Below are 16,687 nucleotides of genomic sequence, written 5' to 3'. Positions count from 1 at the left end.
GTGTGTGTGCTTCTCCGCGGTCGCCTCCGCCACAGGATCGGGCTCCAGAGCGACCGCTCTGCACTGAGGAGGAAGAGGCTAGCTAGAGGAGCCTGCTGCAGGGGCTCCTGTCACCCTCTTTGCCCTTGTACTCGCGGGCAAGTTTGGCGGCAATCGGTGGTTGCAACTTGGAGTTCGCAGCAGGAACGGAGCGGAGTGAGTCTGAGGAGCGGCGGCAAGGGCGGGAGAGAAAGCACTTGAGTTGTGTGTGCGCGCGTTTCCTCCCTGCCACCTTCGCCAGGCTCCTCTCCGCCTCTCTCTCGGGATGACCACCCCCTCCCCTCCGGGGGCGTGGATGTTAACCATGCCTCCTGGGGGGGTCCCGGCTACGTCATTGCCAGCCTCCCCCCCCCTAGTTTTGATCCTGGGTACACCCATGCCCGAACGAAGATTGTAACCAGAGGTACCACTATACAGCAACAGGAGGCAAGTCTGAGGCAAGAAACAAGAAGAGACAGTTGGTCCCTCTTAACTAACTGAACTGAACAGAACAGAACACACACTGAAGGGAGGGGCTGATTCTGGAGCAAAGCACACAGGCCCCGCCTACCAGATACCAAGCACTCTACTATACAAATTAGGCCTCAATGTTTTTCTTACAATTTAGCATGTAAATTCTCAAAACTTTCTTATTTAAACATTCCGTGTTTTCCCCCCTGGCTTTGCTTGGAGATAGAAGGCCTTCCCCACTATTCAGGTCAACTTTACAAGGTTTCATTTCCATTCCTCTCACCAAACCTTTCTTTGGCAGGTCTGCTATAATCCTGAAGTCTCTATGTCCAAGCCTTTTGTGCCACAGATGAACACAGGTTGCACTTGAATTCTTTTTGACCATATTAACTCGCTCCAGCACAAAGACTCCATTATTTTCAAAATCTTGTGCATACAAAACTCCATCTTTGGTGAGTGCACATTTGTTGCGATTAAAATTCACATTAAAACCACACTTGGTCAGGGCTGGCACATCCAGCAAACTGTTAATTCTGGCAAGTAAACTACATTCCTCTCACTTCATTACAAACAGTTTTTATACCTGCAACACACTTGAGCAAACTTGCTTATTTTCCTTGCACAGGTATTTTGTTGCCATTTGCAACTGTAACTGTCTCTGATGAGTTTTCATTTAACTCCCTGGAAAAAATTAGCATCACACGTCATGTGCATGGAAGCTGCTGAATCAATTAACCAACTACAAGAGTTAACTGTTAATAGCATCAGTTTGTCCTGTAACTTGATATTGCAAGATAATTCTGACGAACTGCAAAAGCATTCTTAGTTTGCCTTCTGTTGCCACCCTGGAACTTTTCTTTATTAGTGCCACTTTTGTTTTGTACAATTCCTTGCAAAATGTTCTATTTTTCAACATGAGAAGCATCTAGTTTTGTCATTTTTGTCTGTTCCTTGAAAAACAGTTTTATTTTTAAAGCACAAGCCCCGCCCACCAGATACCAAGCACTCTACTATTCAAATTAGGCTCCAATATTTTTCTTACAAGAGCACCCTCATGAGTGCCTCCTTTTGTGCCCCCACCTCTGCCAGAGAAGCGGTGCCAGTATGGGTGCTGATTTCCTGCAAGATCTTGCAAGATCTCATCAAAGTCTTGCATTGTAGGAATTTTGGCTTGACGTCTCTCTTTCGGTCCCTTCCAACTCTATAATTCTATGATTACATTATCTCCCTTTCACAGCCTGTCACAGCACAAGGCCATGAACTTTGACTGTTACATTCTGACATCAACAGAGGTCACTCCCCCCCCCCCCCAAGTGCAAAACAGACATACCTATATACCATCTGCAGGTTCAGATGTGGCATACATGTTGCTGAGGAATAACCAGCAGAAGATGGATATTGCCCTTGTGTGCTGCTTGGAAGTTTTCTCAGAGGTGTTGTGATAGCCACTGTGGAAACAGTGTGCTGAACTACATGGTCCAAAATATAATGCTCTAGAATCCCTGATCATTGAGTACTTGTTCAGTTAGACAGGCCATGTGCTGTTTCTGACTTCTAAAAGGAAGCTCCAAGGTTGGAGTGGCCACCAATTATAAAGTGCCAAAGCTTGATGGTGCTGGTCCATCAAAGGCACTGCTCTTGGAAACCTCCGGCCAATTTAAAAAGAGCAACTCTTCCCCTACATATACATTCCAGTTCATCATTGCCTCTCCTTTCATGAATGTAATTCATATACATACTTATAAACGTACTTTTAAATTATCAAACATATTAGCAATCAGCTAGGAAGGTAATAATATAATTGGCATGGATTTTGTGTGTGTGGATGGATATGTAAAAGTTTGGTGTTGGAAAAGGTAATTGCACATTGCAGGTGCTTTCAATCAGTTTAATAGGACAACATTCAACTACCAATGTTACATTTACAAAGAATCTAATTACATGTAATTAAATAATGTTGAATTTACAAACAGCTGACTATATGCAATTATCTTTCAGCAGCTTATAGGCCATACATCATCAAGTACTTATCATTTTAAAATTGCTTCCCAAGTGAGCAAACCACCTTTTATTTACAATAATGTACCACTTTGAAGCCAAGCATTTCGTAGTTAATCAAGTTTGTAGAACTTACAAATTGGAATCCTGAAATAGATGAATCCAGGAAGCATGAAAATTGATATATCATAACATAAAAAAATGCAATGAAGCTAATTACTTGTGTAATTGATTAAGCTGTTCTGTTCTGCGTTGTAAATTGGTTGCTGGTTACTTAGGAGAATGGAATCCCATTCCAAATTTGACAGGAAGTTGACAGCAGTGATCAACTGTTTGAGACAGTTCTAGAAATTTGATTAAAGTAGTACTTGATCTCATTTCTAAAATATTAAGCTAAATAATTGAAATGGGGAGGTACCTTTCAGAATTTGGTGTGAGTGCAGTCATTTAGAGTTGCTAAGGAAATGTGTTATTTATTTATTTATTCATTCCATTCCCTTTTTCCAAGGAGCCACTGGTGACTCTCATGGTCCCTACTCCCCTTTGTCCTCAAAACAATTCCTTGACATGGGAGGAGGCTAAAGTATCATGGTAGCCCAAAGTCACTTAGTGAACTTCATAGCTGAGTGAGATTTTAAATCTGGATCTCCCTTGCCCAAGTCGGACATGCTATCTACTAAATGGGTCCTCAACATTGTGTTAAATGGAGTAGGCTTAATACTAAATGCCTTGACATTTTGACCACATTGTGTTATGCAAGCCATACTGAGCACAGGATGAGGCGAGATATGCATAGGCTGAAGTCCAAAGATCCATGGATGGACTGGAAATCACTTCCATACAAGCGCAGGGGGTTAACAAAATTTCCTTTACCAGCTGCAGCCTCTTGTGCTACATCAGTGGCACTCTGGAAGGTTCTCTGCTTTTCAGGAGTGACTTGAGTCTCCTCCTGTCCCCCTGAAAGCCCTGAACTGTTGCCTATGTGGAGAAAGGAGCATGATCCTTTGGATCCTGTCCATAACATTAAAAAAAAAAGCAACTCATTGACATCTATCAGGAGAATCAAAAGGAAATTGTAACTTGAGATAACGGACAACCAGAACAAACAATATATTAGCCAGGGTTAAATGGGAGAACTGACAATCAAGCTGTTATGTAAGGGAAGTGCATTTGCTGGTCCTGATCTTCTCATTGAAGAACCCTTAAAAGGTTACACCAGAACCCTGAGGGTCCCTGGCACACTGTTTGAAAACTAACGCAGAAGGATTTTGGATAGTTAATGGAGTCTCAATTCCTTAAATAAAACCAGAGAGTTTTCATAAGTTCTCTGAGGAGCACATTGAAGGAACAGAAACACTTCACTTAACCTAGAAAATGGAGCATTAGCTTGCTTTTTGGACTGCTGATATCCCAGTACACACCTAGGAAGGGCAGAATGGAGGATAATAACCAAGGTCGCAAGATGAGGACACATTAATTGGCAGTAGTACATGGGAAAAGGATGCTAGGGCTGTACTTGCACACAACCTGAAATATGAGTTTGCAGTGTGATGCTGCTGCTACAATAAAGTCTAATACAATTTTAGGTTGCGTTACTAGAGCCATGGTTTCCAAGACACGCAAAGTCAAAAACCCACTTAATTCTGCGCTAGTCAGACCTAATCTGGAAGACTGTATCTAGTGATGGGTGTGGCACCTTAATAATAATAATAATAATAATAATAATAATAATAATAATAATAAAGTCTTTTGAGGAAAGGTTAAGGCTGGAGAAGACTGAGGGGAGGGGAAATGAAAGCACTCTTCAAACACCCATAGCAGGGCTGTCCAACAAGTCGATTGCGATCTACTGGTCGATCGTGGGATGCCCCTGGTTGATCGCGGGATTTCCCCCCCCCCCCATGATGAAGCTTTGCCAAAAAAGCTCAACAACCCTGGTCAATCCAATGGGTAGATCACTGCCAGTTTTTGTTTTTGTTTTATAATGGTTGTAGATCGCAGTCTCTTGAAAGTTGGGAAGAGAAGAGGGAGAAACTATTCTCTACTGTCTCAGGGAGAAGGATTGGATCTATAGGCTGAGCATTAAGAGAAACCTATTAAGACCACCTTAACAATGGAAGCAGTTATGTAGAGGAATGGTGGGCTCTCCCGCGGCAGACATCTTGGGCAGAGATGAGACAGCTATCTAATATTGTCAAAAGTAGCAACTGGGATGTAGGTTAGAATGCTGAGTATGTTTGGGGGGAAAGTAAGCAAATAAATATAGAAAATAGACTACATAAATAACTAGGGAGGACTCATATCAGCAATACAGTACAGGGGAAGCCCTCCAGAGGCTCCTGGACTCGGATTCTTGTCATCCTTGACAGCTATAATTTCTGGGGCTGATGGGAGTTGCAGTCCCACAACATCCAGAGGTCACCGTGTTTGCTTACTCCTGGCATGTGCTTTGTACCTGAATGCATCTGTGGGCTGCAGGTCTGGAACCTTGCCTGACACCCTCTGCCAGTCAGAACAAACAATATGGGATAGATGGACTAGCAGTCTGTTTCAGTATAAGGCACCTTGATAAATTCACAAAGATCTGATTCATTATCTAATTTATCTTGTATCGTCAGTTCACTGCCACTTTCGCAGAGCTGTTTTAACCTACCATATCCTCTGTTCTGTAAAATGGGCTTCAAGATTTAGAACCGAAAGGGGATAAAATATAATCCACAAATGATGATAATTCTGCAAAAAACAACAACAATCACTACCATCACCACGTACTTCACTTAGTGTCCATGAATAGTCCCTATTAGACTTATCTAGATCTGGGATGAGCAAGCAGAAGTTATCCAGGTGTTGCTGGACTCCCAACTCTCATCTGCCCCAAACTGTCCCAAGGATGACGGGAGTTGTAGTCCAACAACATCTGGCGGGCCACGGATTGCCAACTCCTGGTTGTTTTGGTGGATCCTGGCCTACTAAGAGGTTGTTGAGTAACAGCAGCATAGACAGGAATTCACAGAGAGATTATTATTTTGCTTTTACGGTGTTTCAGTGGAAACCCATGAGGACATTTATGTTAGAGGCAGATTTCAGCTCATTCTTGGCAGATTGCCAAGTAACAGCTTCAGCATACCCTTTAGAAAATAGAGTCAGGCATAGCAGAGCCTTTTAATGACTGTAATATTTATTCCTTGCCGTCTTCCAAACAGATATGGCAGCTTTGCACCAGGGGAGCAATATCGGCACATCCTTTGAAGGCAAACTCGATTAGCATCATCTGAAGAAAGATGACATTTGGGGAGCATTATCACCAGGCAAACTCAGATCAGACAGGGTTGAGCAGGATTCAAAGCAAACAACAACAGGCTTGGGAAAGGAATACTCAGAAGAGACCTGTCAAGGCAAGCTGATATAGATAAACAGTAATAATAATAATAATAATAATTTATTATTTATACCCCGCCCATCTGGCCAGGTTCCCCCAGTACAGGTTAGTTCAGGGAGCTAAAGAGGGCAGGTACTGCAAGTACCACGAAACAGTGGTGGTGGTGGCTGGGTAATGGAGGAGAGGAGCACCCACTTGTAAATACCAAGAAGCGGCAGCAAATTATGCCCCAGCATTTTGCAAGTCCGCAGTTGCCGTTTGGGTTAGCGACTCTGGCACAGGTCATAACATCATAATATCTTGCCAACTAAACTTTGTGATATGGCAGTATATTACAATGTCAGAAAGGAGAGGATTTCGTGTCACCGTGTACATCTTCTGCCTCTTCCCGATGAAGGCAGGTGGCACTGCCACAAGTGCAGCACATCAGCCGGGGCCCCACATGGCAAGTCACGCTGGAGCCTCTGGCCTCTCCAGAACCACCAGCTCCATTATGCAGGATGGGGCTTACCTGCCCCCCGCCCTCAATATTTTATTCAAGTTGGCAGGCTTGGATCAGAAGAAATTAAGTTAGTGTGTTTAGATCTGTCTTGTGTCTTGAGACAAAAACAAACACTTTATACTTTAATCTCAACTGAGTGGGGAAGGAGTTTTCTTAACTTGGAACTCTGGAGAAGCCTGACTACTGGAAAGCAGGAAAACTGATGTTCTGTTGGGACACTCTGTTGATCACACTGGTTGAAGTGTGCTGAAGTACCAGCAAATGGTGGGCCCATGTCTGACAGGCCAACTGATTTCTACACCAAATGGCCTTAGAACTTCAAATACAATCGGTTGACTGGCAAAGCCCAGTTTGTGTGTCATATCTGTGGGCAGAGAATTATGCCTGTTGCCCTGACCTCTGCACATTTAGCTGAATGTCTTGACAATACATGCCACTCTGTTCATATAGAAAGGTTCCTAATGGCACACCCAGAGTCTTTATTCTGGCCCAGTTCAGATTTTTGTCTGAATAAATTTATTAATATAAGAATATTAAAAGTTTTGTACCAATAGATAACCTCAACACTTTATGTCCGGCACATGAGTGACAGCAGAATTTAAAGAATGGAGCTAATCTCAAACACATTAATAACTCCTTCATCAAAATCTTGAGCCAAAAGAAGTGAGGACCCATTTTGCCAGTCATCGGGATTGATTCTCTATCAAATAACAAATGGCTTCCATGAAGCTGAAGACATTACTCAAAGGACTGTTCTTCATTAGTTCAGCTCATGGGTCATATGTGCAATTATAGTTATCAACATTGTCTTATGATGGATGGATTTCTCTCTCTCTTAAATTTCCATAAAGACAAGTGGCATTCTTCATCTTATATCTACTTCTCTGTAATTCAGAGTGCTATGAAATCTTCGTCAGAAATAATGCTTATTATGTGCAAACTGATGGCCCATCAGTTTGACGGGTAAGACTGTGGTGGTGTGAAGACAGAGGTCTTGTGCCTCCATATGCTAACCAAGGGTTGAGGAAGCAACCCATACCAGGTTCACCCAAGAGCTGAGCCCACCACACTTTGACTTGTGATAGCAGAAATCATGTTGTGCCAGAGGAAGGAAGCACTAGCATCTCAGTTTAGTCATTGTGTCTCTTCATTTTACAGTGGCAACGAGTCTAGGTTTCTCCAGTGCCAGCTGATGACAGGGAAGAGGGTACTGTGGGATTCCCTGGGTGGTATTGTCTTCTCATTATGTCATAATGATGTCAGAGAACAATTATGGGCAGCTGCACAGATTCTAGAGCTGCTCTGTAAGTGTCTTCCCTGGGCTATATAGAAAAATGAATGGACCTCCTTTCACTCACCATGGACTACTTGGTTCTTTTGTTGGCAGAGTTTTCTCCTGAGAGGCAAGCTAGCCATGAAGAGACATAGAAGCCAAATCATGCTGGAGATCTGGCTCCCTGATGTGGATCATTCTCTGGACTGAATTTGTTACCACTCGTGCCACTGCCGCGGAGTGAGGAGCAGGCCTACACCTGGAGAAGCACTCACCCCTGCTTCTTGTCAGTTCTTAGTAGTGATGGAAAGCATTTACCAGAGAGTAGATAAACACTTCTGGCTGCAATCAGCGAAAATGTGAACTTGGATGCATAAAATGTAAGTGAAGAAGAAATATGGGGGAACCAGAATCTAAGCCAGATGAGCAAAGGACCCATGCCTGACCCTGGGCTGTACCATTTGAAACCGTAAATAAAGGGATCTCCCATGTAAAATACTCCACAGACCTGCAAACCTGGCATGCTGGGAGGAACTTTCCAGAAGTCATTAGAATAGTAGTGGTGGTGGTCATTAGAATAAAGTTTTATATGATAGACTTAAATTTTGGTTTGGTTTGACAATGGTGTGGGGAGCAGAATGAAATGGAATGCCTGATCTTTATTTAAGCAATCTTGATAGTTCAGTTGAGTGCTCCAGAAAGTTATTTGCTGTCATTCTGTTTCTTCTTCTTTGGTGATCACTTGTAGCTGAGTAAGATTGTCTTCCATAAACACGGTTTTAACAATGAGTCTGTAAGTGACTGTGGAGGCCAATTCTGGATCCGCACGTCCTTCCACAGTGGGGACATTGGTTTCTGGGTGGGAGTTGATCACAGTGTTGATTTGCCAAGCATGCCTTCCTCTTACCACGTTTCTCCCTTGCGTCCTGAGTTCAAGGGTCTTCAAATCCCACGACACCTTTGGTATAGGCTGTTCTCCCATTGGAGCTCTCGCAGGCAAGTGTTTCCCAATTGCTGGTAAGTTTATACTACATTTTTTAAAAATTTGCCTTGAGACAGTCTTTAAACCTCTTTTGTTGACCACCAGAACTTTGCTTTCCATTTTAAAATTTGGAATAGAGTAGTTGTTTTGGAAGATGATAATCCACACAACTTGACCAGTCCAATGAAGTTGATGTTGAAGAATCATTGCTTCAACATTGGTGATCTTTGCTTCTTCCAGTACACTGGTATTAGTTCGCCTGTCTTCCCAAGTGATGTGCAACATTTTTCAGAGACACCGTTGATGGAATCTTTCAAGGAGTCAGAGATGGTGTTTATAAGAGGTCCATGTTTCACAAGCATACAGCAAGGTAGGTAGTACAATAGCTTTGTAAACAAGCATTTTGGTTTCCCTGCGAATGTCCTGTTCTTCAAACACTCTGTACTTCAATTGGGAGAAAGCCGCACTTGCAGAGCTCAGGCAATGCTGGATTTCGGCATCAATGTCGGCCCTTGTGGAAAGATAACTGCCCAGGTAGGAGAAGTGATCGACATTTTCCAACGTTCCACCATTGAGTTGGATTTGTGGCGCTGCAGAGGGGTTATTTTATACTTTTTGGTGCAGCACTTTGGGTTTTTGGATGTTGAGTGATAGGCCAAGTTTTCCGTAAGCTTCTGCAAAGATATTTAGGATGGTTTGGAGGTCATCCTCTGAGTATGCACACACTACGTTGTCATCGGCATACTGAAGCTCTGTGATGGAAGTTACAGTAATCTTACTCTTTGCTTTCAGCCTGCTCAGATTGAAGAGCTTTCCATCTGTTCGATATAGGATTTCTACTCTGGTGGGAGTTTCCCTTCGACAAAGTGTAGGATCATGGCAATGAAAATAATGAATAGAGTTGGGGCAATAACACAACCTTGTTTAACACCTGATCCCACTGTGAATGGTTCACTTTGAGAGCCATTATTATCTGTGATTGTTGCTGTCATATTATCATGGAGGAGCCGAATCATTCTGTTTTATTAGTAATAGGAAGGCTGTGGAATTGGCAAGGAGTTATGATGCATACATTTGCACTTGTCTCTGTGGGATCTGAATGATATGCAGAGCTGTCAACCAAGGCAAACCTCCTTGTATATTTAATTGAATGCCTTTGTTTCCTTTGCAGCAGAGATAGCTAGCTTCCAAATCTGCAGTCAGGTCATGAGTCCAGTCCATGCTGATTTCTGACTTGGGACTTTTAGCCAGAAGGAAAACAGAGTGGAAAATTTACTGTTACTGGTATTGTTAAAAATACTATAACAGCCCCTCCAAATGTCCCTATTTTCCAGGGACAGTCCTGGATTTACAGAAACCATCCTGGTTTCTGATTTAATCTTGGAATGTCCCGCTTTTCCTTAGGATGTTCCTATTTTCATTGGAGAAATGTAGGAAGATATGGAGTTATGTGACCCTTGAACCAAGGAGATAAATAAATTGCAACCTTTAGAAGACATTTGAAGGCAGCCCTGGATAGGGAAGTTTTTTATGTTTAATGTTTTATTATGCTTTTATATGACAATAAAGATATCTTATCTTATCTTATATGTGGAAAAACCATCCATAAAAAAAGAAAAAAATGCACTAAATCCACACCAGCAGTGACTATGGCTATATAATGGGTTATTTACTTGTTGGATTTTCCATTGTAGGGTGAATCGGGATTAAATGTTTTTTTAAAAAAATAAAAATACAGGCTGGCATTTTGATGCTAACAATGCCATGTGAATGCTGTGAAAAACATGTATGCATAAGCAGCATTGATGCTGTAATAAACTCATTTGGAAGCACTTGTCACAATCACAACATAAAATTCTGGACTGCTTGGAGGAGAACTGCCCACCCAAGTAACATCTCTATTGCATATGTATGCAGTGTCAATTTCAATGCTCTAGATGGCAGTAAATATCTAAAAACCCACTATTTCAACTTGCAAGGTTAACTTTTTCCTCATAAAAACTGTAAAATACGAATACACAATGGAAAAATCTAAATGCACTGTTGATGGTTCTAGCTGTCTTTTGCTGCTGTTTGGGGGGTTGAACTCCAGTGATTAGAATTCCATGCCTGCTATTACCTTAAAATTGATGCCAGTGCTACCATAACACTTGCCTTTCATCTTCTGCAAATGTTCATATTCTAAAGTTACCAAACAAGCAAACCACCTCTCCACTTGTTATAAAAGCATTGAATAATGGCTGAAATCAAAAGAGTTCTGTGATCAACTAAAGATGGCCGCCCTTCTCTCCTACTGATTCTGTCTCTTGTAACTAAACATCTCATTCTCTTTCATTACTGAATTACTGTTGGACAAGTCTAAGACCACATTCGTACCACACTTTCAACAGTCATGGCTTTCCCCAAAGAATTCTGGGAGCCCTAGTTTGTTAAGGATGCTGAGAATCATTGGGAAACCCTTCTTCCAAGAGCAAATTCACAACCAAACCATCTTCACAGAGAACTCTGGGAATTGTAGCTTTGGGAAGGGAATGGGGTCTCCCCAAAACTCTCAGCACCTGTAAGAAACTACAGCTCCCAGAATTCTTTAGGGGGAATCATGACTGCTGAAAGTGATAACAAGACTAGGATCACATACCCTCCAATATTTATCCAATGTCCTATTCTGTTGTTGTTGTTGTTGTTGTTGTTGTTGTTGTTGTTGTACCACACCCATCTGACTGGATTGCCCCAGCCACTCTGGGTGGCTTTAAACATATATAAAAACACAATAAAACATTAAGCATTAAAAGCCTTCCCTATACAGAGCTGTCTTCAGACGGCTCAGGGTTCGGATAATTCCATAACCTCCCAACATTTCTCCAATGAAAACGGGTGTTTGAAGGAACAGCTGGACATTATGGGATCAAATCAGAAACTGAGATGGCTTCTGTCCCTGGAAAATAGGGACACTTGGGATCAGGCCCAAGAAGTTTAAATCCATGCCCACATCTACAGCACAGGCTGAAGGAAGCACATAATGCAGAAAGTAGCATGCAAAGTTAAAAGCTTCAGATAGGTTAAAAACAGGGCCTTATCATGTTATGAAATGAAAACCTGTCAAGTAATATAGTTATTTACTGTGGGACTGAGAATGGTGCTTTTATTGGCAGTAGGCAAGATGTAAGGCGTTCATGAAGTGGAGTGTTCATGCTCTAAGTGAATGTTGATGGTAATACACATCTGAGAGCGTTTCTGGCTCTGAGCCTCAAATCACTTATTTTGGAGTGGTCTCAGAGGGAGACAGAAATACCACAGAAACACAGTAAGAATTATGACTATGGTCCACTGGGAAGTTTTCTTGAAGAAGCTCCAATTAAATGTATTCTTTTGGGGCCTCTGCAGAAGAAATGCCCAATTAATTGTGCCCTGTTGTCTTGGGGGACCTGCTTGTCAGGAGCTTCCATTACACACACCCCTCAATTTTTTAAAACTAGCAGCTAGCATAAATGGAGGACACCCCCCAATCCCATTCCCACCCGCTCCTCAAATAATTATGTGAAGCACTGGACAGCTAAATTAAAATGCTCTAAAATTCAAAAAATGACCAAACAATGTTTGTATATGACCTGCAGATGGCAGTAAGAGATAAACTACAGGAAAATATTCTTAATGTAATTCTGGCTTTTTCTCTCAATGGGCTGCCAGGTTGCAAAATTTGTAATCGCTGCATGCAACTTTCTTTTAGCCAGGCTAACACCCATATTTGTTTGTTTTTTAAAAGACTTGGCATCTCTTGTTAGGAACGGAGTAACGTATTCCCATAATGTGAATGACTTCCCAATGCTATTGCTCACTTACGCAGTGAGGTTTTATTTTCATCAGGGTTATGCTTTTAGCATTATGTGTCAACAGCATTTATTGGACATGCTCACATCATATTACCACAGGGGAGATGCAAACAAAAATGGGGAAATCATCTCCCAGTCAAAATCATCACGGTCATCTGATTTTATTTTTTAAAAAACATGCTGGGCTACTTCAAAGGTTTAAGAAGAAGAAAAATAGTGAATTAGATTTACTGCCCAACCCTAGTATGCATGTCTCCTCAACAATAAGTCCTGTGACTGAAATGGAACTTACTCTCAGGTAAGTATGCACAGAATTGCAGTCTTAAAATGCCATCCTAATCTCAGTTACTAGGAAATCAACCCCATTGAACACATTGCACCTTCCTTCTGAGCAAACATTATTAGGAGTTGACACTTTTACCATATAATCTCATAGCTGTTGTCCTGCACCTGAGTTCAATGGGACTCACTTCCAGGTAAGTGTGCATAGGATTGCAGCCTGGGGGCAGTCTACACTTAAGGTCTTTAACGTTAAGGAATGGTTTTGATAATGTAGATGGACACATGATGCCCTACTTTTACGTTCATGGCGTGTTATTACCTTGTCTTTTTTTCGCTTAACTTTTTATCGTTTTATGCTGCTATATCGGTGAAACACTGCTCATATGTCCCTACGTAGTGTTTTACCTTTTTTTTTTTACTGCATTCAAACTGTGACCCCCCCCCAATGGGAGCAAGGAAGAATTAAAATGGAACACAAGAGCAACCAGCAGCACAGAAAGAAACAGCTTACTGGGAAATGGTTTGGCCGGGTATTACTTACATTTGACGGGAAAAAAACCCCAAGGTAAGGAACTTTTAAAGTAACAAGCATGCCCTGTGACGTTTTAGAACGGCATATCTAATATTGTTCTAATAGGAGGAAATAACGTTAAACAGGTCATAGTAGATCCAGCCTTAGAGATGCATATATTGTGAGCTGCCCACAGGCATCTGGTTGACAAAAACAGGATGCTGGACTAGGTGGGCCAGTGGCCTGACCAAGCAGGTTCTTCGTATGTTCTTATAATTACATTGTTATGATTAATAAAAGACTATATATTCTAGACTGAGGCACAGGGACTCTCATCAGAGCCCTGGGTAGAAAGAAGGAAAAATGCAATTATAATAAGAATAGCACAGCGAAGACTTGGTAACAAATAGTTTTTTAAAATCAAGATGCAGGAAGAAGTGTGTGTATTTTGCAGTCTGCATAAAGGAAGGCGTCCCTTTGTATAAAACAGAATGGAATGTCATGATCTGAAATGCACCCAGAGGCTGCATCATTGATTGCTATCACGCCTTTGTATTACTGAGGAGGTGATATGTTTCTCAGTCACACTACCTGTGGCTGGCTGTGTTGTATTGAGGGATTTGAGCATTATAAATGGGTTGAATTTTCTGCTCTGACTAGGATTGCTGTTGGTTGACCTCTAAAACACATACACGCACAGAGCCCAAAACTATTACATTCCAAGGGAGAAGGCACTCTAATACGAAATAGGACTTGTAGGTCAGATTAAGGCTGCAAAGCCCTATGCCCACTTACCTGAGAATAAGCCCCTACTGAACTCAGTGGGACTTAAAATTGGGTCTACAGACTTGTATAAGATTAAACTGTAAAGCCCTTAGCATGTTCTGGATCCCTCATCCTAGAAACATTGGAGGGTATATTGTTGTTGCTTTTGGTGAGGGGTGAGGTTTGGCTCTCAGTTTTTCTTTTAAACAGCATCTGCAAACCTCTGGGTTTGCATGCCAACATTTCCTCTTGTTTCTCAGTGGGCTGACTCAGTGGAGTGACTATTCTACTCTATATTCATGCTACTGTGATTGTTCCATCTTTCTTTAATACTGAATTTTAAATTGCTGAAGAGTAATTAAATTGCTGAAGAGGGACCCAGGTGGCGCTGTGGTTAAACCACTGAGCCTAGGGCTTGCTGATCAGAAGGTCGGCGGTTCGAATCCCTGTGACGGGGTGAGCTCCCGTTGCTTGGTCCCAGCTCCTGCCAACCTAGCAGTTCGAAAGCACGTCAAAATGCAAGTAGATAAATAGGAACCGCTACAGCGGGAAGGTAAACGGCGTTTCCGTGTGCTGCTCTGGTTCGCCAGAAGTGGCTTTGTCATGCTGGCCACATGACCTGGAAGCTATACGCCGGCTCCCTCGGCCAATAATGCGAGATGAGCGCGCAACCCCAGAGTCGGTCACGACTGGACCTAATGGTCAGGGGTCCCTTTACCTTTACCTTTAAAGTAATAATAATAAATGTTGGCCAGCCTGCCATTACTCTACCTTTCCTCAAGCCTAGAACATGGTTGCTCCTTCTGTGGTTTACATTAATATTTCTAAGCTGCAGAGAATTTTAAAGAAACCTGAAAATGGGGGGAAACACACTTTTAACCACTTGGAAATGCCGTGCAATTGAACCACAGCAGGGCCCCCAGTTGGGCTGGTGCATCAGTCTCAACATGACAGTACATCTAGTTTTGCCTGTATCATGACTTTAGTATTGCTTTGAGCAAAGAAAAAAAACACCTTGTCACTTTGAAGTGGTGAGGAAGACTCGGGTTCCTGTGGTAGAAACACAGGTTTGAGTCTGTCTTATGGGTATGGACTGGGGGAACGCAGTTGAACTAGGGAATTTATATCAGACAGTAGCATGGAGTTGCCTTCTGGCTGTCACCTAATGATCCAAGCAAGGAGGATACATGGTGTATTTAGTTGAACTGTCTACAGTTCCTTTACAGTCCTGATGGTGCCCTTAAATTATGCCCAGTTTAGGGGTGGATAGGATGAGTTGGAGCTAACTGCAAAAGGAAAGGATAATCCATTAAAATATACAGGCCACCCAACTGCAATTTAAACCCCACCCACATATGATGCAGTTCCAGAACATAGCAGAAACTTATGGGCTGATATACCTTAGATGGTACCATTTTTCTGGTGGCTTATGGCAAACTTTCTGACCCTCGTTTTTTGGGCATTGTGGTAGAGCAGCAGCATTCAAGGTGCTACGTTTAATATTTTATTCAGGTAGGTTCAGAAATGTGCAATAAATGTAATTGGAAGAGTGTTTTCCAATTAAAATGTCGTATAAAAGTACTTAAGTGCATTGCTTAGCATTAAATACTTACTGAACACTAATTGCATTTGTTTGCCATTTTTCAGAGACATTTAAAGTGGCTGCAGATAGCCTGGATTTCAATCTGGCTCATCAGTTTGTTGCTGCTATGCATTTGGAGTGCTCTGGAATGTATGTTCGTCCTCTGAGGTCTTGCTTATGAATCCTCACTACCAAATTCAGTGGATCAATGAAATAAAAAACATGGCCGACTCCTAAAGGTGAGTTAAAAGCCCTCCTTGCATAAGGTTTTGCAATCTCTTCTCCCTTTGAAATTTGATGTGTGAGCACTGCAGGATGTGATCAGAGCTTTGCTGTTGGCATCTGTCTTGGGAGACAATGGAGGAGTACACTTTTGGGGGTGAAGTCAAACTGCTGGAAGGTTGCAGCACCTGCTGTGGCTGTAGAGACCGATACAAGAGAGACATGTTTTGTTGCAGCTGGGGAAGATGAAAGCGTATGGCTGTGCCGCTGTAGATGCACCATGGCTTTTCTTCTCTCTATGTCTCTCACAGAGGTCATTCCTCCTCTGGTCACTGCTATGGATGCACAACCTGACTGCCTGTCTCTGGGCACTGTGGTCATCTGCAAGGGATTCCCACATGGTAGGATTATGTTGCCAGCCTTCAAGTCACATCTGCAGACATTTTTGTAACTCAGAGTTGGTCTGCCAATGGGCCTAGTGCCTGAAGTCAGCTGCCCATAGAGCATGTCCCTGGGAGCCAGCATGGCTCACCTCTCCATACCCTTTTGGAGAGGTGAGCCATTGCTGTAGCTGCATTGCCAATAGAGCTTTAGGTATTAAAAATAGTGTGGGTGTTAGATGACCATTCAAACTCTGTGCTGGGAAAGCTGAATTCTGTGACCTTTATCTATGATACAAATCAGATAAATTTGCGTAGTTTCCTCTACATTCCTCTGCAGCTTATCCTGCGCACAATTCTTATTTTGTTAGTTATGGGAAAGGGCATAAAACTATGTAGATCACTGTGCCTCTATTATGGATCACTGGCTATCTTACCTTGCTATCTCATCTTATCTGGCTTCTAAGATTTCAGCAGGCATTGCCCACTCAA

General features: G+C 42.3%; 1 protein-coding gene across 1 annotated transcript in view; it reads left to right on the top strand.

Annotated features, from left to right (window-relative positions):
* LOC118096503 (solute carrier family 22 member 15-like) overlaps positions 1–8,769 on the top strand; it is a 35,745-nt gene extending 26,976 nt beyond the window's left edge. The window contains exon 14 of the transcript XR_004693931.2: positions 7,756–8,769. The gene's annotated coding sequence lies outside the window, so the exon portion shown is untranslated. The remainder of the gene's footprint in view (positions 1–7,755) is intronic.
* The last annotated feature ends 7,918 nt before the right edge of the window (positions 8,770–16,687 follow it).

The sequence above is a fragment of the Zootoca vivipara genome, chromosome 5 (genome assembly GCF_963506605.1).
Source record: "Zootoca vivipara chromosome 5, rZooViv1.1, whole genome shotgun sequence".
Lineage (NCBI taxonomy): Eukaryota > Metazoa > Chordata > Lepidosauria > Squamata > Lacertidae > Zootoca > Zootoca vivipara.
The sequence above is the reverse complement of the archived record's forward strand: the minus strand, read 5'-3'. Positions and strand labels throughout refer to the sequence as shown.